This window comes from Oryctolagus cuniculus, chromosome 7 (genome assembly GCF_964237555.1).
Source record: "Oryctolagus cuniculus chromosome 7, mOryCun1.1, whole genome shotgun sequence".
NCBI classification, from domain to species: domain Eukaryota; kingdom Metazoa; phylum Chordata; class Mammalia; order Lagomorpha; family Leporidae; genus Oryctolagus; species Oryctolagus cuniculus.
Window position 1 is genome coordinate 76,815,342 of NC_091438.1, and position 24,474 is coordinate 76,839,815.

The 24,474-nt window shown below is 46.9% G+C and overlaps 1 protein-coding gene across 5 annotated transcripts in view; it reads left to right on the forward strand.

Annotated features, from left to right (window-relative positions):
* Positions 1-24,474, forward strand: part of BCAR3 (BCAR3 adaptor protein, NSP family member) — a 282,166-nt gene that overhangs the window by 19,797 nt on the left and 237,895 nt on the right. For 3 of the 5 annotated variants that reach the window (XM_051857484.2, XM_051857483.2, XM_070078018.1), the window contains exon 3: positions 13,836-13,898. The exons of 1 other annotated variant lie outside the window; for it this stretch is intronic. The gene's annotated coding sequence lies outside the window, so the exon portion shown is untranslated. Of the gene's footprint in view, positions 1-13,835; positions 13,899-21,961; positions 22,130-24,474 lie in introns of all 5 variants that reach the window. One more of the 5 variants, XM_070078017.1, reaches the window with a different exon arrangement.

Genomic DNA, 24,474 nt, shown 5'->3' on the forward strand with positions numbered 1-24,474 from the left:
TAAGGTCTCTAGGTACAACTATCACCTTTAACTGTGTTTGTGTATGTTCTGGATTTTGAGGTGACTTTGTAAAAATACTTTTTTTTAAAAAAGATTACTTTTTATTTATTTGAAAGTCAGAGTTACAGAGACAGAGTGAGAAGGAGAGACAGAGAGAGGCCTTCCATTTGCTGCTTCACTCAAACTATCATCAACTGTGTTTGTGATGTCCTGGATTTGAGTTGACTTTTCTTTTTATACTCTTTTTAAAGATTTATTTTTTATTTACTTGAAAGGCAGAATGATATACATACAGAGAGAGACAAAGACAGAGGCCTTCCATCTGCTGGTTCACTCCCCAAATGGCCTACAATAGCCAAGAATGGGCCAGGCTGAAGCCAGGAGCTTCTTCCAGGTCTCCTATGTGGATGCAGGGGCCCAAGTGCTTGGGCTATCCTCTGCTGCCTTCCGAAGCACATTATTAGGAAGCTGGATCATAAGTAGATCAGCTGGGATTTGAACCAGTGCCCATATAGGATGCCAGCACTGCAGGTGGTAGCTTAACCCACTCTACCACAGTGTCAGCCCCTTAAGTTGGCTCTTTTTTTAAAAAAATTTGTTTATTTTATTTGAAAGGCAGAGTTACAGAGATGGGGAGGTGGGGATGAGAGAGGGAGAAGTCTTCCATCTGCTGGTTCTCTCTCCAAATGGACTGCAATGACCAGGGTTGGGCCATGCCAAAGCCAGGAGCCAGGAGCTTCTTCAGTATTTCCCATGTGGGTGCAGGGGCCCAAGGACTTGGGCCATCTTTTGGTGCTTTCCCAGGCACATTATGGATTGGAAGTGGAGCAACTAGGACTCAAACTGATGTCCATATGGGATGCCAGCACTGCAGGTGGAGGCTTAACCTTCCCCTCCACAGCGCCCGTCCCATGTTGGGTATTTTCAGCCAGTGCTGGTGCTGGGTGGGGTTTTGTGGAAGTAGCAGCTTTCTGAAGTGCAGAATGTTGGAGGGTTTGGGTGGAGTTGATGGAGTTGTAGAGAGGGACTGATGACGTCAGCTCTCTTCATGCTAGCTATCTACCTACATCTTCTCCTTCCCCCACCTCCGGAGGTTTTCATCCTTAATCTTTATGGGAAGTCAAGAGAGAAGGGTCCATCTCTGTCACCTCTTCATACTGTGTCAGGACAGCATTCCTACCTAGCCAGGGCACCAGAATCCCTTGCTAACTGATCTAGAGCTTCCATTGAGGAGATGGAGGTTTGTCATCATTAGTAATGGCTGGAATCCCTGATGGTCATCTTTACATGAAACTGTTGGTTTCTGGAAGACATAAATTGACAATTAGGGTGAGTATCCATGGGCCAAAAAGGAGAAAGAATAAGAACCATATCAGAGAAGGGAGGACAGTTTTTGCCATTTCCCAGATGGTAGATGCCAAGGGATTTCCCTTATCAAAATCACGGAGCCATTTGGCTTGATCTTGAATCCTTTTGGCGGTATGGATGAGTAGCATGGCCAGTTAAGCTACCTCTCGGATGCTTTAATCCCATATCAGAGTGCCTGATTCAGATCCCATCTACTCTATACTTCTGTTCCTGACATCCATGTAGGATGCTGACTTCAGCCCAGCCCAGCTTCAGCCACTGTGGGCCTTTGGGGAGTAAACCAATAGATGGGAGACATCTCTTTCTCTGTCTCCTCTCACCCTTTGTCACACTGCCTTTCCAAAAAAGTAAATAATTTTTTAAAAGTCCTTTTGATGTCCTCTTCCATGAGCTCACTGTTGTTCATGTGAGTGCCACAGGTTTTATTAATCAATGCATATGCTGCTCCCTATTCTGCCAATGAGTAATCTAGGACTAGTCATTTATCCATGGTCACATTAGATAAGGCATATAAAGAATCTTGTAGTTGCTCTCGGGCCTGGCCTGTGGTCTGAGCTATCACCTAAGGTGGCAGGCAGGTTTCTTAAAGCAATTTAATGACATTTAATAAGATTTTTTTCCCCTTTTACTACTATGTTGAAAAAGGTTACCATGGAATTTTCCTGCATCTGGCAGCTCCCTGAGAAAGATAGAAAGAGTAGGAAAAACATGTCAGCTGGGAAGTGCAGCAGCCTTAATGGCTGTCTCTTTAGGGAGAAGTTTATTGCAAAGCAAAAAATTTTAGTTATCTTTTAGCCTTTTGAAGATAACCTTGGGTTCATCAGTTGGCTCACAAGAGTAGGCAGAGTTATCTTTTTGGTGTGTCTGTGAAGACTCAAGGTATAGAGGTTTAATTCTTGACAGATGCACCCAGCTAGAAATTCCCTGTAATTTAACTGGAGTAGGAGTGCTAAGTATACCTGATAGGGTCATTTGCATTTAGGCTGTAATTTTTCAGGGCAGTGTGGGCAGGGAGTTCCTCTCTCCAGATTTTTAATAAAACTAGATCTCCTGTAGTGATTGGTTGTTAATGATTTTTGGAATCTGATGCCAGGAGAATCTTGTTGCCATATTCTATCAGAGCCTTCTGTGCTTGGCCTAATCTGCTGTACTGCTTTATTTGATCTTTCAGGTCTCCCACGTGAGTGCAGGGGCCCAAGGACTTGGGCCATCTTCTACTGCTATCCCAGGCCATAGCAGAGAGCTGAATCAGAAGTGGAGCAGCTGGGAATAGAACTGGCACCCATATGGAATGCCGGCATTTCAGGCCAGGGCATTAACCCACTGTGCTTGAGTATCTGAATCAAAGAGGATATTGGAAGTGAAGAAGAGCCTCACATATAAATCTCTAAAGGGCTAAACTGCAAGGTAGCCTTGGGTGCCATCTCATTCTATGGGGGGCGAGGGATGGACAATAGCTTGACCCAGGATTCCGAAGTCCCTTGGAATAGCTTGGCCAGAGTTTTTTGAAAATAATGATTGAGTGCCTCCAAAAGGCATGGAAATGGTGGAAATCCCTGGAGTGGTGGCTGTCTGCTGAGTTACTAGAAACAAAGGAGGGGCCACTGTTACTGTGGAGGAGACTTAGGACCCCAAAATGTGAAGGTAGTTCTTTTACTAAGATTTTGGACACTTTTGTCTTTTCTGGTCAGGTTGGAAAGACTTCTACCTATCCAGTGAGAATATCAAGGAAGACTAACAAATAATTTGACTATTTTCTGAGGCCATGTTAGTGAAGTCTGTTTGCCAGTTCTCACTAGTATAGGTTCCTTTGCTTTGTATGTGAGTGAGTAAGGGAGGTGCTTGGTGTGGATGCCAGGGTTCTTTTTCTTTTTTAATTTCTTTTTTTTTTTTAAGATTTTATTTATTTATTTGAGAGGTAGAGTTACAGTGAGAGGGCGAGATAGAGAGAAAGGTATTCCATCCGCTGGTTCACTCCCCAAAAGGCCGCAACAGCCAGAGCCGAGTCAATCTGAATCCAGGAGCCACGAACCTTTTCTGGGTCTCCCACACAGTTGCAGGGGCCCAAGGACTTGGGCCATCCTCCACTGCTTTCCCAGGCCATAGCAGAGAGCTGGATCAGAAGTGGAGCAGCCAGGACTAGAGCCGACGCCCCAGCGCCACAGGTGGAGGATTAACTTACTGCACCATGGTGCTGGCCCTCAGGGTTATTTTTCTTAAAAGGTTTATTTTTTAATTTTTTAAATTTATTTGACAGATAGAGTTAGACAGTGAGAGAGAGGGACAGAGAGAAAAGTCTTCCTTCCATTGGTTCACCCCCCAAATGGCCGCTACGGCCAGAGCTATGCTGAACCCAAACCAGGAGCCAGGTGCTTCTTCCTGGTCTCCCATGTGGGTACAGGGGCCCAAGCACTTGGGCCATCCTCCACTGCCTTCCTGGGCCACAACAGAGAGCTGGACTGGAAGAGGAGCAACCGGGACTAGAACCCGGCACCCATATGGGATGCCAGCGCTGCAGGTGGAGGATTAACCAAGTGAGCCATGGCGCCAGCCCCAAAAGGTTTATTTATTTATTTGAGAGGTAGAGTTACAGGGAGAGAGAGAGGTAGAGACAGAGAAAAAGGTCTACATCCACTAGTTCACTCTCCAAATGGCTGCAATGACCAGAGCTGGGCTGATCCGAAGCCAGGAGCCAGGATCCTCCTCTGGGTCTTCCCCATGGGTGCAGGGGCCCAAGCACTTGGGTCATCTTCTGCTTTACCAAGGCATAACAGAGAGCTGGATCAGAAAAGAAGTAGCCAGGACATGAACCAATGCCCATATGGGATGCTGGCACCATAGGAGGAGGCCTAGCCCCCCACCATGCCACAGTGCCAGCTTCCAGATTATATTTTAGACAAAGGGGGATAAGATCAAGTCATTTTATTCATAATAATATGCAGTTCTTTTCTTCCAAAGATAAAAGAGAATATCTGAATTAGGATCTTTCTTCCCAGGTGGAGTCATGCATTTCTTTGACAATCTTCCCCTGAGAGGCCATTTTATGCTCTAAAATCTATTGTCTGTTGGGATCTTTAGTGTAACCTCACTGCTGGATCCACTTCCTATCAAGCATGGGACAGCTGGTACTTCTGATCCTAGAGGTTGATGTGTTAGAGCTATTTCCAGAACCTCCTGCATGGTAGCCTTTTTTGTTGCCCGGTCTTCCAGTGCATTTCCTCTGATGATATGTCTATCCCCCCTTCACGTTCCCTGCAGTGAATAGCAGCTGCTTCCAGACACTCTTAAACTGTCCAAAAGAGAGGCCAAAGTCTTGGCCATGTTTAATGGGAGAGGTTGTTTTTGCAGTCATTAGGCCTCTTTCTCTCCAAGTTGCCAAATGTGAGTGCAATGCAAGTAAGTCTGTATGGATATTTGGAGTCTGTATAGATATTGACTCTTTGACCTTTCCCCAAGTTTTTTTTTTTAAATTTATTTATTTGAAAGTAACAGGGAAAGAAAGAGAGTTCTTCCATCCACTGGCTCATTTCCCAAATGCCCACAACAGCTAGTGAGGGGCCATGCTGAAGCCCAGATCCAAGAAATCTATGCAGATCTCCCACTTGAGTGGCAGAGACCCAAGGACTTGGATGATCATCTGCTGCTTTTCCCAGGTGTACTAATGGGAAGCTGGATCAGAAGCAGAGCTGCCAGGACTTGAACTGGCACTCCAAGATGGGACGCTGGCATCACAAGCTGTGGTTTAACTTGCAGCACCACAGTGCCAGCCCCTTTCCCCTGTTTCAGTACTCTAACGAAGGTCTTAAGTTTGGCCTTTTGAGCTGAGGTGTGAGGTGGTAATGTCTAGGCCACTACAATGAAGATAAAATCTACTATGGCATGTTTTGCCTTTCTAATCACTTCCTTCGTGAAGCTGTGACCATCAATGAACCATTCAGTATCCAGGTTTTCCAGAAGCTCATCCTGTAGATCCACTCTCCCAGAGTACACCTGCTCTATGGTCTATGGCCAGTTTTTCAGTATTTTCAGATGGCAGACGAGTACTTGTATTAAGGACTTGGCATACTTTGAGAGTTACTTCTGGTGAATCTAAAACAAGAACCTGGTATTTAGTAAGGCATCCTGCTATTAGTTATTGGTGTTCTCTAATCTCTAGAATCCCTCCCTTGTACTTCCTGTAGAATTTGAACTGGAGATTAGAGTTAGGGCCCAACAGTCCTCAGTAAATTTGGTAAGGTCTCCTGAAAACTTCCCTAGCTAGTTGACATTGATTTAAGTCAGTCTCAGAAAAAGGGGACACATACTGTACTCCCTTTTAAAGAAAATGACTATTTATTTGAAAGTCTGTGTGTGTGTGTGTGTGTGTGTGTGTGAGAGAGAGAGAGAGAGAACAGAAGAGAGAGAGAGAGAGAAATCAACCTTTAATCCTCCAACTCACTTCCCAAATATTCATAACAGCCAGGATTGGGCCGGGCTGAAACCAGGAACCTGGAACTCCATCCAGGTCTCCTTTTGGGGTGTCAGGGGCCCAAGTACTTGGGCCTTCTGCTGCTGCTTTCTCCACATCAGCAGGGAGTTGGAAATGAGGCATTTGGTACTCAAACCAGAGCTCTGTTATGGGATTCCAGAGTCAAAAGCAGCTGCTAAACCTCTTGTTCCAGAACACTAGCTATCTGCCTCTCTTCAAGAGGACAAAATTTACTTATACCTGGATGGTAGCAGGTCCTGCTGTGATCCCAGCCGGGCTGTTCTCCAGTAGAGGGGAACAGATCAGGTTGTAGGGTGGAGGCAGTGGGTTAGTTGAAAATGAAAGATAATTGGGCTTGTGAGAGATGGGGAGGACTCATTACATCCCTAAGGAGCAAAAAGGCTAGAGTTTTAGAGGGCATTAAGTGAGAGGTCAAGCAGTGTGGAAAGTCCATAGCCAGATGGCAGTAGAAATAAGGAGAACCCCTCTGGTCACTACACAACCTGGAAGTAACTCACAACCACTCTTATATACCTTCTTCACAAAGGACCAGTGGTATCTGATCTGCACAGAGCTGGTTCTTGGCTTTCCCACCTCCAACAGTTAGTAGAGGAAGTAGACATAGTTGGGTTAAGAAGAGTTAGTCTGTAGTGGGTCAGAACAGAAGGGGAGAAAGACAGAACAAAACCAAGACTTTCAAGGAGGCAAGAGTTAGGACAAAGACTCACCAGCCAATTTTGGGGTGGGTTTTCACCTCCTGGCTGGCTCACCAAAGATGTTGTTGGCTGACTGCATCCAAGTTCTTGTCTCTGATTAAGAAATAATTTAGGCCGGCGCCATGGCTCATTTGGCTAATCTTCCGCCCGCGACGCCAGCACCCTAGGTTCTAGTCCCGGTTGGGGTGCTGGATTCTGTCCTGGTTGCTCCTCTTCCAGTCCAGCTCTCTGCTGTGACCCAGGAGGGCAGTGGAGGATGGCCCAAGTGCTTGGGCCCCTGCACCCGCATGGGAGACCAGGAGGAAATACCCGGCTCCTGACTTCGGATTGGAGCAGCGCCGGCCGTAGCGGCCATTTGGGGGGTGAACCAACAGAAGGAAGACCTTTCTCTCTGTCTCTCTCTCACTGTCTATAACTCTCCCTCTCTCTCTCTCTCTCTCTCTCACTGTCTAACTCTGCCTGGCAAAAAAATTAAAAAAAAAAAGAAATAATTTAAAGATGAGATAAAGATAGAGATCAACAGAGGAATAAGGTTTATTATTACAAAGCAGAAGTACATGCTCAAGAGGGAGTGCTGTGGGCATGCTCAAGCATGAGCTGTGCCCAGTGAGGTTTGGAGTTATCCCTTTATATGATCTAGAGGAGCTGAATACTCATAAGGGGTGTTTGGCTTGGTTATGGTGAATTATTCATAAAGGGCAGTGTTTGGGGCATCTTGCGTTTTTCGGAAGTCTCAGAAATGTCATGGCTTCAGGTGCATAAATGGAGTAGGAATGTCAGTCATGGTAATTCTATTATAATTAATTATGGGTCACTTCAGGGACATGTTAGGTTATTTCAGCCAGCATGCACTACAGGTGACAGTTTTGTAGAAATAGTTGTTTCTGCAGCAAAGGAGAGGGGTGCTGAGTGGAGTAGGGAAGAGCTGGTGATCTCAACTCTCTGATAGCTACCTGCCTGTATCATTACCATGTTATTTAAAATCACTACAGTTTGCAAGAATGAGAGTGAGAGTGAGAGAGAAAAGGAAGAAACCCTTCAGGGGGGCTAATGTTAGGATGCAGTGGGTTAAGTGCTGCTTACAATGCCAGCATCCTGTATCAGAGTAGCAGTTGAAGTCCCGGCTGCTCCACTTCCAATCCAGTTTCTGCTAATACACCTGGAAAGGCAGAAGAAGATGACCCAAGTGCTTGTGCCCCTGCCACTGATGTGTGAGGCCAGAATAGAGTTCCTGGCTCCTGGCTTTGGCTTGACCCTAGTTGTTGTGGCCATTTGGGGAGTGAACCAACAGATGGAAGATAGTTCTCTCTCTCTCTCTTTCTCTCTCTCTCTCAGCTTGCCTTTCCAATTAATTAATTAATTAATTAAAAATCTTTGATTCTTCATCCACCCACTTTATTCTCCTCCATAGCACTTAGCACTCCTTCACATTCTATGTGTTTACTTCATTATTTGTCCATGTCTCTCCACCATGATGTACACTCCCTGGTTGTGAGAACTTTATTTTATGCCCGGCACCCAGAACAATACATAACAGAGCAAATATACATGATAGAATAAATGTCCAGCTCTCAATGAGTAGTTGATGAGTGATTGAAGGTCCTGTTGCCCCCACTTTACAGGGGAAGAAACTGAGGCCCTGAGTGATTACATAGCTTGCTCAGATCACAGGTGAAAAGTGTCAGAACTGGGGTGCAAGCTCAGGTAATTCATCTGGAGACACACACTGCCATGACCATGGACTGTTAGCTCAGGTGCACGGCATGACACAAGTCGAGGGTCAGCTTTAGTTGACGGTCTTGTGTACCAGGCATAGATCAAGGTATTGTGCTTTTGGAAGGTCAGGGAGGCCCCAAGAGGCAGGTGGCAGGCACTGAAAGCCCTGTCCAAGGCCTGTCAGCACGTTGACGCTTGTATTTGAGTCTGGTCCTGGCTGAAGGTGTTGACATCAACCTGGCATGAATATCATCAAATGGAACCAGCAGGTATTTCTGAACCCTTTTGTGTGCAAAGCACTGAGCTAGGTGTTAAGAGAAATATCACAAAGCATAAAAAGAGCCAATTGACACTCAAGGAGCTTATAGTATAACTGTAGAAAGCATTAAGTAGTAAAGTCAGCGGTGTTAAGGGTGTCATAAAGTGGCTCGTGGTTAACAGCCAGACCAGGTCCAGAGATCCGAAGCTTTATCCGAAAGGAGGTAGCAGTCACGGAGGCCAGGTGGACTGAGGAACTTCAGGGAGGCAACGAAGCTTCCCTGGGCCAAGTAGAGCCAGGAGGGCAGGGCAGGTGAGTGCAGTGGGCGCAGATCCAAGGAGCAGAGTAGGGGAGAACTCCTTGGGCAGAGAGTGCCAGGAGGCAGGGTTCTACAGGGGTGCTGCACAGGGCCTGCAGGATCGAGAGCAGACTGGCTGTAGAAAGGCGTCTGGGCTTGGGGCTGCGGAGGGTGGGCTGAGGAGTACAACGGGGTCAACCTGTGGAGGGCTTTGAAAGCCAAGCTGAAGAATGCAATATGTGGTTTTTAGACAGGTGTCTGCCTTGACCTGGGAAGTGAGCCAGAAATAGATAAGGGGGAGATGGAAGGGCAGTAAAGACAGGAATGCTGCCAGCAAAGTCAGGAGGCCTCCAGGGAAGGCTGACGTGCACAGTAGAGAAGGCGACAGGCTGGAGGGGCCACCTGGCCTCAAGTCCCACCCCTGCCACTTCTGAGCCACAGAAAGGCCAAGCCACCCCATACTTCTGAGACTCATACCCTCATCTGCAAAAGGAGAGTGAAAATCATCTCATGAGTGGCTCTGATGTTAAATTAATGAGGCACTTAGCACAGTGCTCCATAAATGGTAGCTTTCAAAAGCCATGGGAGAGACCTGCCAGGAATGCTGGGATTTCAGCTCCCAGAACCAGGGAGCAATGCCAGACCTCAATGTCCCCCCAGACACTGACACTCAGGGGTGACTCCTTTCAGGTCCTGCTGTGCTCCTGCCACTCGTTCCTCCTCTCATACATGCAAGTGCCTGTCACATATGTAAGGCTAAGTCAGGTGCCTGCAGAAGCGTGACAGGAAGTTGAAAAGATAACATAGAGCAGCAGCAGGGATTCCTGTTTCCAGAAGAGCATTGCTTCCACAGGAAGGAGATAGGGAGGAGGCGGGCAGGGAAACAGATGGTTGAGAGGTAAATGTTGTGGAACAATCCAGGAAGGTATTGCCCTCCTGGTCTCAGGACAGACAGGCGAGTTCTATTATGATAGCTTTATTTTGTTTTGTTTTGTTTTTCTTCTTAGTTTCAGATATACTGTTTGCTCACCTGCCCCTAAAGGCAGTTTCGGTACTTCAGTGAATTACAAGTTAGCACCTGTTTTTTGTAATTATAGCTGACATAGTTTGGAGGATTCTGTTTTGTTCTGTCTTCATTTTTGTTGCATTCCCGAATATCTTAGCTCTAGCTATGATGGTTGTTTTGACATTGTCAATCAAGAACTTGGTGGGCAATAGTTGAAATGCCTTCCATATTACCATCACTTGCTTGTTTAAACAATTTCTAAAGGATTTTGTGACTTGCCAATGGAAGCAAGGCTAGGAATTTCTGCATAATTTCCAAGCACTGCTTGGAGGATATGGGCATGAGAAAACATAAAGCTTTATTCTGTCGGTTCCTGAACAAAAGTTATACAATAATGATAAAACAAATTAGGTCATGGTGGGCTCCCACTTCACCTAGTTTATACAGTGTACCTCCCGTTTGGCAGATATAGTACTGTGCTCTGTTGCACAGTGATGAACGAGACAACATGGTTCTGATTCTCATGGAATTTTCTAGTTTACTTTCATAAATAGCAGCCAGCCTTGGCACAGCAGGATTACCTGATTATGCACGTGCTTTGATGTGTTTGTGAGCCTCCTTCATGTTCTTCCCCAGCACCCTTCACATAGCGCATTCTCAGAGTGGACGAGGAAGCAGGGAAGGTATGAATGGGGTCAAGGCAAAGCCCACACAAGCCTTGATCTTGGCTGCATAAGGAACACTTTGTTCTGTCTCTTAACCAGTTGGAGGCAAGCGTGGTTGCTCCTGGCAACCACTGTGAAATTACATTAGAAAGTGATTCCTCCTTCATAGTTTCTTTTTAGAGATTTATTTATTTATTTATTTGAAAGACAAAGTGACAGAAAGAGATTTTAGAGATTTATTTATTTATTTATTTATTTGAAAGACAAAGTGACAGAGAGAAATAAAGAGATTTTCTGTTTGCTGGTTCATTTCCCGAATGGCCACAACAGCCAGGGCTGAGCCAGGAGGAAGCCAGGAGCTAACTCCATCTGGGTCTCCTACATGGGTGGCAGGAACTCAAGGAGTTGAACTTAATGCTGCTTCCCAAGTGCCCCAGCAGGGAGCTGGGTGGGAATTGGAGTGACCAGGACTTGCACCAGCACTCCAGTATGGAATGTGGGCACCCCAAGTGGCAGCTTCAGCTGCTCTACCACACTGTCCTCTCTCAGTCATAGCTTTTGGTCCAGACATGTTCTCCAGACATCTGTTGGTGTAGAGGGCATCTCCACACAAATGGCATGCAGCCCTGTCCTGTGTCTCCCTTCATTTTCCCCTCAGAAGCAGCCTATAAGGCAGAGAGAATCAGGCAATAGACTCTCACTCGGGGAAGAGAAGTGATGTTCCTCCCTCATTTGATGGGGAAGCTGGGCCAGCGGCTGCTTCTGCCCTGCAGAGCCTGACCCCTCGCAGCCTGCTCTTCAGTGCCAGCTTTACCAGGTGAGGTTTGCTTCATAATTCACCGTGTGCTGATCCCCCGCTATGTGCAAGACTCCTGTGTGAGCTATGTGTGAGCTCAACATGCTCACAGGTCCACAGTGGTGTGGCCTCGCCAAGCCTCAAGAGTCCCAAGATCCCCCAAGTGAGAAGACCCCTCAGAGAGCAACTCAAGTTCACTACCACAGATACTTCTGTTCTGAAGAGCAAATCTGAGTAAGAGAAGAAAGGGAAACTTCTGCTCATGTTGAGAAATATTTCTCTCCTCTCTTTCTTGATCTGTTTCTCGTAGTTCTCCTTCTCTGAACTTCTCCATGTAGCCCGGTGTCCAGGGAGAACACAACATCAATGTAAGGCATAATGGGGAGACTCTGGGCTCCCTGGCTCCCTGGGAGGTAGCAAGAGTGGCTGAGAGGCACTGTGGGACAGGACATGCCCACCTCCGAGGGCACGGGGACTCTATTCGCACTGTAGTTACTGCCCTCCTTGTTTCCCTCACTCAGCAAACCATGAGGACACTTCAAAAAAACACATGAAAAAATGGAATGAAAAGGCAAATTTGCTTTGGTGCAAATAATTTTGAAATCCATGCATAGTTTTTCCATAATAATTGTTTTCCATGAGCTTTTTTTTTAATTTTTAATTTTATTTTTGACAGGCAAAGTGGACTGTGAGAGAGAGAGACAGAGAGAAAGGTCTTCCTTTTCCGTTGGTTCACCCCCCAATGGCCGCTGCAGCCGGCGCACCGCGCTGATCCGAAGCCAGGAGCCAGGTGCTTCTCCTGGTCTCCCATGCGGGTGCAGGGCCCAAGGACTTGGGCCATCCTCCACTGCATTCCCGGGCCACAGCAGAGAGCTGGACTGGAAGAGGGGCAACCAGGACAGAATCTGGTGCCCCGACCGGGACTAGAACCTGGGGTGCCGGCGCCACAGGCAGAGGATTAGCCTGTTGAGCCGCGGTGCCGGCCTCCATGAGCTTTTCGAAGATTGATATATGCAGATTTCAAACATACTTTGCACCAAAATAAACTCATATTTTAAATTTATTTTCCATGAGCTTTTGGAAATACCCACATGTAAGTTCTTTTGAGGCAGGTTTTGCTCCAAGCGACACCAATGCAGGGCCTGGCATATAGTTGGTACTCAAAATATATTTGTTAGAAGCAGGGAAGAAGACACACAAGGAGGGAGGAAGAAGTGTTTGGGCACTCAAGCTTCTGAGAAAGACATGAAGAAATGTGAACAGAAACCCAAGGTCAGGGTCAGGTCAGGTTTGCACTCCATCTGAAAACAGACTCCTCGGTTAGTACAGGGGAAAGCCCCTTTGCCAAAACTGAAGAGCACAGGTTCACCCAGGGTTTGGTAGGTGTCAGAAGTCATATGCACCTGTTCTGCTCATAGGTAAGGGCTGCATTCTGTCCCCAGGAGTGTCACCAGCCTGGGAGCAGCTGTGTGGCCATAACTCCCCTGGATGTAGGGTGTAAGGGCTGGGGTGAAGACCAGCTGGGACACAACATATGGACCCACAGGACAGAAACTCTGCAGGCTAGACTTCCTGCTCCCTGAGGCTGCCCTGGATTCCTTCACAACCCTGACTCAGGAGCCTGCTTGTTCATGGACACCTCAGGCAAGAAGGCAGCTCTACTGTGGCAGCCACATATGCATTGGAAATTTTGCAAATATTGGATGTGAGTCCTGAAGGGCACCTTTGTAAGATCTTTCCCTTCAACCACCCTAGGAGGGAAGCCAGGCAGGGACTATCATCCACATTCTACAAACGAGGAAATTGAAGTTCAAAAAGGATGAATAACTTTCCCAAGATCACTCCAGGGCCTCCGGCTCTTTGTCAAGCCCAACAACATCCCAAAGGCATAATAGCTGCAATGTTGGAAGTAGCCAGCAGAGGGCAGCCTTCACAAAGAAGCTGTTTCCTGCCTCTACAAAGATCAAAGCTCACATCACCAATATTGCAGACAGAAGGTGGTCATGGGCTCAGAGATAAGATTCGCCAAGAAGGATACAACGTCATCGCTGTGATCTTCCTGTCAGAAAGGCTTACCTAACTCAACCCTGTAACACAAGATAAACTTGAATTCAGGAACAGTCTATTAAACAACCGACTGGCACACTTCAAAAATATCAAGGTCCAAGAAATCACAGACAGACAAAGGAGCTAACTGTAATAGGTTAAAGGAGACTGAGAAAACATGACAGCCAAATGAAACAGAAGGATGGCCTTTGATTGGAACCTGGGCTGAGAAAAAAAGCAAAAGATGTAAAGGACATTATTGGGACTGTAATTTGAATTTACTGTTTAGATAACAGTATCATGCTGAGTTTCCTAAAGTTGAAAATTGTACTGTGTTTACCTAAGAGAATGTCCTTGGTCTCAGACATATTTAGAGGTAAAGAGACATGCGATGTTCCCAGCTTGCTTTTTTAAAGTCTTTTATTATTTATTTTCATTTTATTTGAAAGGCAGACAGAGACAGAGAACAATCTCTCACCTACTGGTTCACTCCCCAGATGCCTGAAACAGCTGAAGCTGAGTCAAGTGAAAACCAGGAGCTCAGAACTCAAGACCATGAAGTAAGTGGAGCCAAACGTAAGCGGTTTGTGAATCTGGGAAAAGGGTACATGGGAGTTCCTTTACGACACTTGTACCTTTTCTGTAACAAGTTAGAAAAGAAAGAAGTCATCTTGTTCTCCAGGGCTTGGCCTTGTGGTGACCACAGCTGGTGCAAGGCCCACAGCACCGACTGCTGTGTGACCTCACTCCATCCTGTGCTATGGTAACCACTCTCTGAACTTGCTATTCACTGAGGAGGAACATCCTGGGGATTTCCTACAACACTGGTATGGTCTGAGCTGGTTTACCTTGGACCAATGAGCTATAGAAATAAACTTACCCTCCAGTCATAATTCTTGACACACAACCTATGTAATTCACTTAAACATCTTCTTTTTTTACCCTTAAAAGGCCCCTCTTTGGGCTTGCGCTGTAGTGTAGTGGTTAAAGCCACTGCCTGCAGTGCCCGCATCCCACATGGTCACTGGTTCAAGTCCTGGCAGCTCCACTTTCTATCCAGCTCTCTGATATGGCCTGGGAAAGCAGTAGAAGATGGCCCAGGTGCTTGGGCCCCTGCACCCACATCGGGAACCCAGAAGAAGCTCCTGATTTCTGGCTTCGGATCAGACCAGCTCGGCCACTGTGGCCATTTGAGGAGTGAACCAGCGGATGGAAGACCTCTCTCTCTCTCTCTCTCTCTCTCTCTCTGCCTCTCTGTGTAACTCTTTCAAAAAAAAAAATCTTAAAAAGAAAAAGTCCCCTCTAAACTTCTCCCTAATAGGACACATTCTGGATTTGACTGGAATCTACGTTCCTCAAATCGCAGTTCTGAGAGCCCCCCTGAAAATGCTATCCTCTGAGCCTTTTAGGATGACATTTTGTTCTTTCAACCGGGGTGGGGGTGCCCTTCTTGGTAAAGTGAGGCTTCAGCACGCTGGAGCCCTGACCTTTGCCCTGGGCTGGCCAGAACAGCTGTGCGCGGTGCTTACCTGGTGTCTGATCTGACTCAGGAGATGGAGGAGCAGTGGATCTGGCTGAGTGCAGAAGGGAGCCCCAGGGGCTGGGCACATGGGCAGTGTTCTGGTGCCTGCAAAATACAGAAAAGGAGTGTGATTTGGGGTGGGTGGGATCATTCCGACAGCTTTGCTGAGGCAGTCCCTTCACAGGGGGAGGCTGCTGCAGTCTGAATGAGTGAGCGAGGGAAGTAAATGTGAACAGGAAGAAGACTGCCATGAGGAGCCACCATAAAGATCGTAGAGTAGGACAAGCCTACGGAATGGTGCAGAGAGGACCAGTATGACGTAGAATCCTCTAGAAGCCACCTCTCCCATCTACCCACCCCAGAAATCTGATGCATTCTGGCCTGAGGTAGGGGAATTATCAAGAATTTACAATTTTTTTTTATTTTTAAGATTTATTTATTTATTTGAAAGGCAGAGTTAGAGAGAGAGAGGGAGAGAGACAGAGACAGATCTTCCACCTACTGGTTCACTCCCCCAGATGACCACAGCAATCAGGACTGGGCCAGGCCAAAGCCAGGAGCCAAGAGCTTGTTCCAGGTCTCCCACATGGGCCTAAGGGTCCAAGCACTTGGACCATCTTCCACTGCTTTCCCAGGCACATTAGCGGGGAGCTGGTTGAGAAGTGAAACAGCCGGGACTTGAACCGGTGCCCATGTGGGATGCCAGCATGGCAGGCAGCAGCTTTACTGGCTACACCACAGTGCCAGCCCTGAAAATTTACATTTCTAACCAATTAACTGGTGCCCCTGGTCTGGACCACTCAGTTGCAATGGTGTGGTAGACAGTTGTCTACCTGGAGGTGCCACAACTGTGATGAACACACTGGAGCCACAGCCACAGAATCCTGAGAGTTCCAAGGGACAGATGGTGTCATGGGTGAAATGCCGCTTAAACTGATTGTCAAGAGGGGATGGGGAAAGGAAATCGCACATATCTAAGACCAGGAGGAAAGTCTTCCAAGTTCATCATTGGGGCTTCCTGGGTAACTAAAAGATGGAAAAACAGCTGGGAGGCCCAGGATCCAGGTCCGGGTTCAAACTATTTGGCAGCTTGGCGCAGGGCCCCAGATGGAGACGTGACCAAAGTCAGGGCTTTCCAAAGATTGACCTGATAGAGATAGGAAGGGTGCATTGAGGGAGGGGGAGGCTGGAGGCAGGAAAACCAGATAGGAGTCCCAGCAGAGATAAGGGCTTAGGGAAAGCGGATGGCAGTGTGCATTCAAAGCAACAAGTTTAAGCGTTTTAACTTAGAAGGAGCCAAGTCACAGGAATAATTCATGTTCTTTAGACTTTTCACCTCAAATTACCACCAAACTTGAGGTAAAGCTTACTTTTATATCTATCTTTTTAAAAATCAACCAAGTATTTGGTGCAGTGACTTAAGTTGCTGCTTGTTGGGGGCGGGGGCAGGAGGTAGCATTATTGCACAGCAAATTAACCTGCTGCCTGCAATGCTGGCATCACACAGGAGCACCAGTTGGAGTCCTGCTGCTCTACTTCCGATCCAGCTCCTTACTAATGTGCCTGGGAAAGCAGCAGAAGATGGCCCAAATACTTGAGCCTCTACCACCCATATGGAAAACCTAGAGTTCCAGGCTCCTGGCTTCAGTTTGGCCCAGCTCCGGCTATTGCAGCCATGTGGGGAATGAACCAGCAGATGGTCAAGATCTCTCTCTGTCTCTTCCTCTCTCTCTTTCTATAACTCTGCCTTTCAAATAAATAAATAAATCTTTTAAAAACACAAGGTGCTGCTTGGGATGCCTGTATTCATATCGCAGTGCCTGATTTGAGGTCTGGCTATATTACTTCTGATTCAGCTTCCTACTAATGTACATCCGTGGAGGCAGCAGATGAAGGCTCATTTATTTGGATCCCTGCCACCCATGTGGGAGGCCAGGATGGAATTCCAGGCTCCTGGCTTTGGCCTGGCCCAGACCTCTCTAGTGGCCATTTGAGGAGTAAACTAGAAGATAAAGGATCTTTCTCTGTCTCTGTGCTTCTGTCTTTCAAAAAGAAGTAAATGAAGGTAAAAAATTAAAAAATCTATTAAATATATATAAAGATTTATTTATTTGAAAGACAAAGCAACAGAGAGGGAAAGGGAGGGAGGGAGAGAAAGAGAGAGAGAGATCATCTATCACTGGTTCACTCTCCAAATGGCCACTATAGCCAGGTCTGGGCCAGGCTGAAATCAGGAGCCAGGAACTTCATCCTGGTCTCTCACATGGGTGGAAGGGGCTCCAAGCACTGAGGTCATCTTCTGCTTCCTTTCCAGGCACATTAGCAGGAAGCTGGATTGGAAGCGGAGTAGCAGGGACTTGAACCAGCACTGTGAATGGGATGCTGACATCACAAGTGGTGGCTTAATCTGCTGCGTTACAATGCTGGCCCCTGTTAAATCTATTTGGCTCAGTGGTTAAGAAACCCACATCCCACATTGGAGTACCTGGGTTCAAGTCCCTCTTCTGCTTCTGATCCAGCTTCCTGCTGTGCACTCTGGGAGACACAAGATGATGGCTCAAGTACTTGGGTCCCTGCCACCCATGTGAGAGACCCAGATGGGGTTCCAGTGTCTTGGTTTCAACCTGGCCCAACCCTGGCTGCTGTAGGCATTTGGGGAGTGAATCAGCAAGTGGAGGACCTTTCTCCTCACCCTACCCCCCTGCTGCTGCCCTGCCTTTTAAATAAGTAAAATTTTAAAAATAATAATAATAAATACAGTTAAAGAATATTTATTACTGAAAATTAAGTATAAACTTTCATATAAACATCTTTAAAAATCTTGCAGACAGGGAGTGGGCAGATGGAGACAATGATGTGCTGATAAATGTTTTAACAACAGGCTGGGAGTTGAGGGGAGCCTGATTTGTAGCATCTGTCAACTTCCATGCTAAAAACTTGCCCATAATGGCTGATTTCAACCCAACAATGTTGTCGACCAAATGCAAAATTTCAAAAAGTTGACAATTGGCTCTTGGGGACCAGGATGCACTGGCTTTAGTGCACTCCTGAATGGAGACCAAGTGACAGGAAATGGATGGAGCCATTGAGACAGGGGAGTGAGTCACTTCTCAGTGTTGCCCGTGGACCCAGAGAGCAAGGATTATGGATGGAAGAAGCCCACAGGCCTGCAGACATGTGAGCAGCAAGCATCGGTATCACTTGAAGGCAAATGGGAGATCAGTGGGATTTGTCCCAGCCCATAGCCAAGAGGATCAAGTCCCACAGCAGAGGAGAAGCGTAAAGGAAAAGAAAGAGTCTTCAGCCAAGAGGAGGGAGAGCTGCTATTTTCACACATCTCCAGCTCTCCTACTTAGCAGTAATTAGCCACCCTTTGCTTGAAAAATGAGGGCAGTGCTACTAAGCCCCGAAGGCCCGGCGAGCAAGTTGGAATTTCGCTGCATCCCTCCCCTCCTTTCTTCCCTGCTGTATCATCACCCCTCCATGCTTAGGTTTATGCTGGCCCCAGTCCTCTCTCTGCCCCCTTTCTGAGGATGGATGCCGAGAGCCAGGTCTTCCAGTCAGCTCTAGAAGGAAAGGCAAGCCTGGCCCCTCAGGAACCACTCTTCCTGCCTTGGGATCCCAGTAATTTTTTTGGCTTAAAATTGGGATTCTGTTACCTATAACCTAAAAAACCTTAGACAAGCTAGTTATCTTCCTTTTTTAAAGTAAAGTTTTATTTTTATTTTATCTGAAAGGCAGATATGGACATAGAAAAGAAAGAGAGGGGTCTTCCATCTATTGGTTCACTCCCCCAAACACCCTCAACAGCCAGGGCTCAGTCAGGCCAGAGTCAGAAGCCCAGAACTCAGTTCAGATCTCCCATGTGGATGGCAGGAACCCAGGTACTAGAGTACTTGAGCCATCGCTTACTGCCTCCAGGAAGCTGGATTCTGAAGCAGAGCTAAGACTCAAACCTAGGCACTCCAGGAAGCAGCACACCAGTGCCTCAAGCAGTATCTTAACTGCTGTGCTAAATGCCAGTCCCTCATCTTCCTTATAAAATTCTGGTATAGACAAAACACACCGAACTGGGAATCAGAATTGGGTTTTGACCTTGGGCAAGTGACTTCACCTCTCTGTGTCTTGGTTTCTTGTCTATGAAGTGAATAGATGAACTAAATATACTTAAGTGAATTCCAACTCTAATGTTCTGCTCTGTTCTATGTATCTTTATCCTGATTTGGAGTATATTGTAGTGAAGTGCCCACTGTTTTTCCTTTGTCATAATGGATTGTTTCGGATGGCCAGAGATTTTCGTGTTTGAACATGTTGAATAACTCCTTAAGCAATCCAACCTGAGCTCACATAGGAGCCTGAATGGAGCTCAGCTAGTCTGGGGGTTGGACAGGGTCCTGGACATTGTGGAGGATCCAGGAGGACTGTTGACTGCTGGCATTGGCGTGGAGAAGGCTGATGCCATAGGGAGGTATAAATACTCTTGAAGTCATGCAGGAGTCCTAGGGTTCCTGACTCTGGATCTGAATAGGTAGACTTGCTCCAGTTGCCCGCTGGGTCTTTGAGAGGTAGATGGGCATGGAGAGGGGTGGGCATCTCTAGTCAGGCATAACCACCTTGGGTATTCACCCTATAAGATAGCTTCCTGTGCCTCAGGAGAAACTGAAGGGACTCATCTTCAAAAGTTATTTATTATAAGAGTAAGAAATAAATTAATGTGAAAGATGTATACACATTTTAAAATATTTTATTTATTTTTTAAAGATTTTTTTATTTATTTTGAAAGTCAAGAGTTACACACAGAGAGAAAGAGAGGCAGAGAGAAAGAGAGGTCTTCCATCTGCTGGTTCACTCCCCAAATGGCCACAATGGCCGGAGCTGTGCCGATCTGAGGCCAGGAGCCAGGAGCTTCCTCTGCGTCTCCCATGCGGGTGCAGAGGCCCAAGGTCTTGGGCCATCTTCTACTGCTTTCCCAGGCCACAGCAGAGAGCTGGATTAGAGGTGGAGCAGCCAGGACTTGAACTGGTGCTCATATGGGATGCCGGCACTATAGGTCAGGGCTTTAACCCACTGTGCCACAGCGCAGACCCTATGTATTTCTTAATAAGATCTGTTTATTAACTTAACAACTTCAGTGCTTTTATTGGCTTCCTATGATGGCAGAGGAGTCAGCTCACTTCTGTCCCACTCCTGCCTCCTCCCCTCAGTCTTCTAAATATAGTCAGGCCACTGTCCTCAGGCCTTCCGCTGGTCTCCTACTTCAAAGAACACAGTTCAGCTCCCATTTCCTGTTCTATTAACTGTAGGAGGTGTTTCTTTACTTCACACTTTGTACAGTAACAAGTTGGCATTCTCCCCCTTCTCTCTCCCTCTTCTACTCTTTCACTTCCCAGCCTATGCCAGATACCAGTTCTATCCATTTAAAAAAAATAATATTTATTTATTTTACTTGAAAGGCAGAGTGACAGGGGTGGGGGTGGGGGGAGAGAGAAACAGAGAGAGAGGGAAGGGGAGAGAGAGAGAAAGAGAGATCTTCCGTCTGGTTCACTCCCCAAATGCCCACAACAGCCAGGGCTAGGTCAGGCTGAAGCCAGGAGCCCAGAACTCCATCTGGATCTCTCACATGGGTGATAGAACTCAAGAACTTGAGCAATCATCCGCTGACTCCTGGGCACATTAGCAGGAAGCTGGATTGGAAGTACAGAGTTGCCAGGACTCAAAGTGGCACTCTGATACGGGATGCCGGTGTCAAGTCACAGCTTAACCCACCGAACCACAGCGCTGGCCCCAATTCTTTCTCTTTCAATCTGCTCTGTCTTTAGGGAAGACCATCGAGTCTCTTATTTCTTGTCTGAAGGACACCTTCAGCCCTTCAATGATTTGAGGAACAGAAATGAATGATGTGATCCCAGCTTCTGGAATGATCCAACTGCTCAATTCCAACGCGAGCTCTCCCAGGCTGGCCCTTTTGGGAATCCCCAGGATGGAGCACAGTTTTCCTTAATGCTTCAAATTTGTCATCTTCACTGCTTGATCCATGCTCGCTCCACATAAATTGAAATTTTCAACAGGAGTAGGGAAGCTCCTACAGGGAGCATCAGCGTCCAAGTTTCCCAGCACCATGGTCTCACAGAGAGCCAAGCCTGCACACAAAGACCTTGTCTCTGGGAGATAAGTGCCCAGTGTTCTCTCCACTGTTCCCAACCAGTTCTGAATATCCCTAACGGCTCAGAGGCACAAAGCTCACTTTGTCCTTTCAAGAGTTTTTGGTTTTGTTTCCAAAATGTCAACAGATAACTGTAAGTGTTGATTAAACAACCCAAAGAGCATTGCCTAGGGAGAACGTTTACTGCCGGTCTTCCTCTAGCCCTTCAGAGAAGCGCGGGCCTGCACGGAAAGGGCGGCAGGCAGGTTGGGCCTGACAGAGCAGCTCTGTCTCATCAGAACGCTGTCTTCCCTCTGGGGCTTGGGTTTCTCTTCAGCTCTTCAATGCTGAAAGAGCTGCCCACCCTCAGCACAGCTGCTACTTAGAAGTGGGAAAGGTTTGTGGCTTCATACCTCTTAACTGTCAGAGCAGATGCTACCACCAGTCTAGAATGTTCCATAGCAGCAGTTCCCCATGTGACCCTATTCCCCATCCCTTAATTAGTAACCATGATCTTAAACTTTATTATTGTCTTGCTGCTCAGTGGGGTTTGTACCGTGTATTCTGGATCTCTGTTTTTGTACCACTTCAAAACTTAGGGTGTAAGAGCTGGCATCATTAAACTGCCAGAATCCCATAGGAGAACCAGTTCAAGTCCCAGATGCTCCACTTCTGATACAGCTCCTGTTAATGGGCCTGAGAAAGTAGCAGAGGGTGGCCCAAGTCTTTGGGACCCTGCATCCATGTGGGAGACTGAGATGGATTTTCAGGCTCCTGGCTTTGGCCTGGCCCAACCCAAGTCATTGCATCCATTTGGGGATTGAACCAGAGGATAGATCTCTCTTTCTCTGTCTCTCCTTCTCTTTAACACTACCTTTCAAATAAATAAATAAGTGTTTGGAAAAAAAGAAAAAACTCAGCATGTAAAACAAAGGCAGTCTTTTTTCTTCTTCTCACAGATCTGTGGTTTGGTCAGAGTTCTGTAGGGAAAAATCGTCAGTGCAGCACTCACCTTCCACAGTGACACTCTCGATGGCACCAGTTGCTGCTGAATTGAGGCACTGGGGACCTGATTTTTTCCCACATGGGCCCCTGCATATAACCTGGGATTCCTGACCATAGGATGGGTGAGTTCCAGGGATGAGCATTCTAAGAGAACAAACCAAGCAGAAGTTGTTTCACCTTTCGTGGGGGTGAACTTAGAGACCTCATAATGTCCCATACTCTCTGTTAGTTGGAGCAGTCACGAAGTCCCACCTGGAGTCAAGGGAGGGATACTGACTCCAGTGCCCTGGGAGAGTGGTAAGGTTCTTCAAGAGAGATTAGACCAGAAGTATTGTTGCCACCATTTTAGGGCATCACAATTGACCACACCCCCTGTGTATGTACCTCTAGATAACATCTACTTAATTTTGTATGCAATAAACTTTATAGAGACATTCATACTGAACACATTCTTCTACAAATCTGTTCCCTCACCATTTCTGAGTCATTCATTGTTGGGAGAAGTGAATTCATTTTTAGAACTGTGTCATATACTTACCTGGCAGGGGAGACACTATAATCAGGACTGTGTAGTATTTATTTTTAAACATTTATTTCATTGATTTGAAAGAGTTACAGAGACAAATGGCCACAACAGCCAGAGCTGAGCCAATCCAAAGCCAGGAGCCAGGAGCTTCTTCCAGGTCTACCACATTAGTGCAGGAGCCTGAGGACTTGGGCCATCCTCTGCTGATTTCCCAGGCACATTAGCAGGGAGCTGGATTGGAAGTTGGAGCAGCTGGGATTTGAACCTGTGCCCAGACAGGATGTTGGTGCTGCAGGCTGGAGTTTAACCTGCTGTGCAACAGCACTGGCTCCAGAACTGTGAAATATTTCCTTGTAATTATTTACATGGTTGTTTATCCAGGGCTTCAGACTTGGTTTCATGATGTCCTCCATTTGCTCTGCTGGGATTGTATTCATCTCATGACTTCTGCAGCCCCCTCTACCCAGGACGGCTGAATGGGGACTGGCCTCAAGACAAACTCGTCTCTGTAATCACAGTGCCTGACTCAGTGTCAGTACTGCTGAAAGCATCCCCTTGACACAGCCTTGCCTGGAGTGAGTTCCAATTTTCTATATAACTTGGATGGCTTATTCTGTATTCTCCTTTAGGGTTGATATCAAGAATGATGTGGGGAAGAAAAAAAAAAAAAGAATGAGGTGGGAGCCAGTGCTATGGCGTAGTAGGCTAAGCCTCCACTTGCATTGTCAGCATCCCATATGGGCACCAATTTGTGTCCCAGCTGCTCCTTTTCAGATCCAGCTCTCTGCTATGGCCTGGGAAAGCAGTGGAAGATGGCCCAAGTGCTTGGGTCTCTGCACCTGCATGGGAGAGCTGAGAGAAACTCCTGGCTCCTGGCTTCCGATCAGCCCCAGCCAATTGCAGCCATTTGGGGAGTGAACCAGAGGATGAGAGATCCTTTTTTCTGTCTCTTCCTCTCTCAGTCTGTAACTCCAACTCTCAAATAAGTAAATAAATTAAAAAATAAGGTGGAGTTGAAGATGCAAGTGGTGCCTAGGAACATTGTTGTGCACAAGAAAGGAACCCCAAGATGAGCCTATCTGCTCTGTGTACCCTCAAGTCATGCCCACCTGCTCAGTGCCCCTAAAAGCCATCCACAATTAAAGGAAAGCCTCAGAGCTCTCTGACCCATCCAGGGAAACCAGTGAGATTTAACTTGCTTCCCTTTCCGTCAATTCCAACTGTGCCTGTGTCCTGACTTTTGTGTGTGTGTGTTTTTTTTAAAAGAATCATTTTATTAATTTGAAAGACAGAGTTACAGAAGAGAGAGAGAGAGAGAGAGAGAAAGAAAGAAAGTCTTCCATTCTGCTGGTTTACTCCCCAAATGGCTGCAATGGCCAGAGCTGCACCAATCCAAAAGCCAGGAGCCAGGAGCTTCTTTCAGGTCACCCACATGGGTGCAGGGGCCCAAGGACTTGGGCCATCTTCCACTGCTTTCCCAGGCCATAGCAGAGAGCTGGATATGAAGAGAAGCATCCAGGACTCAAACCAGCACCCATAGGGGATACCGGCGCTGCAGACTATGGCTTTAACCCATTGTTCACAGCACAGGCCCTGTCCTGACTTTTGGAATCTCCTCCCTTCTGGATGCTCCTCCCACCCTTTAGACTTCACAATGATCTTGGTTTCACTAGTTTTGATGCTTGGCATTTTGCAAGGGCTGTGGGGGAAACTCACCTTTTGATTCCAACAACTCCTATCTGCCCCAAGAAAGGCACCTTCTCCTGGCTAAAGCCTCCATGACCCAATCCCAAATATTTGGATAAAGTTGAAGAGATAAGTGTCCAGTGCCTTGCCTGAAAAACTGCCAGGCCAAGAAGAAGATAAATCTTCGGGCCAGCATTGTGCTATAGTGGGTAGGGCCATTGCCTGTGACACCTGCAATCCTACATGGGCACCAGT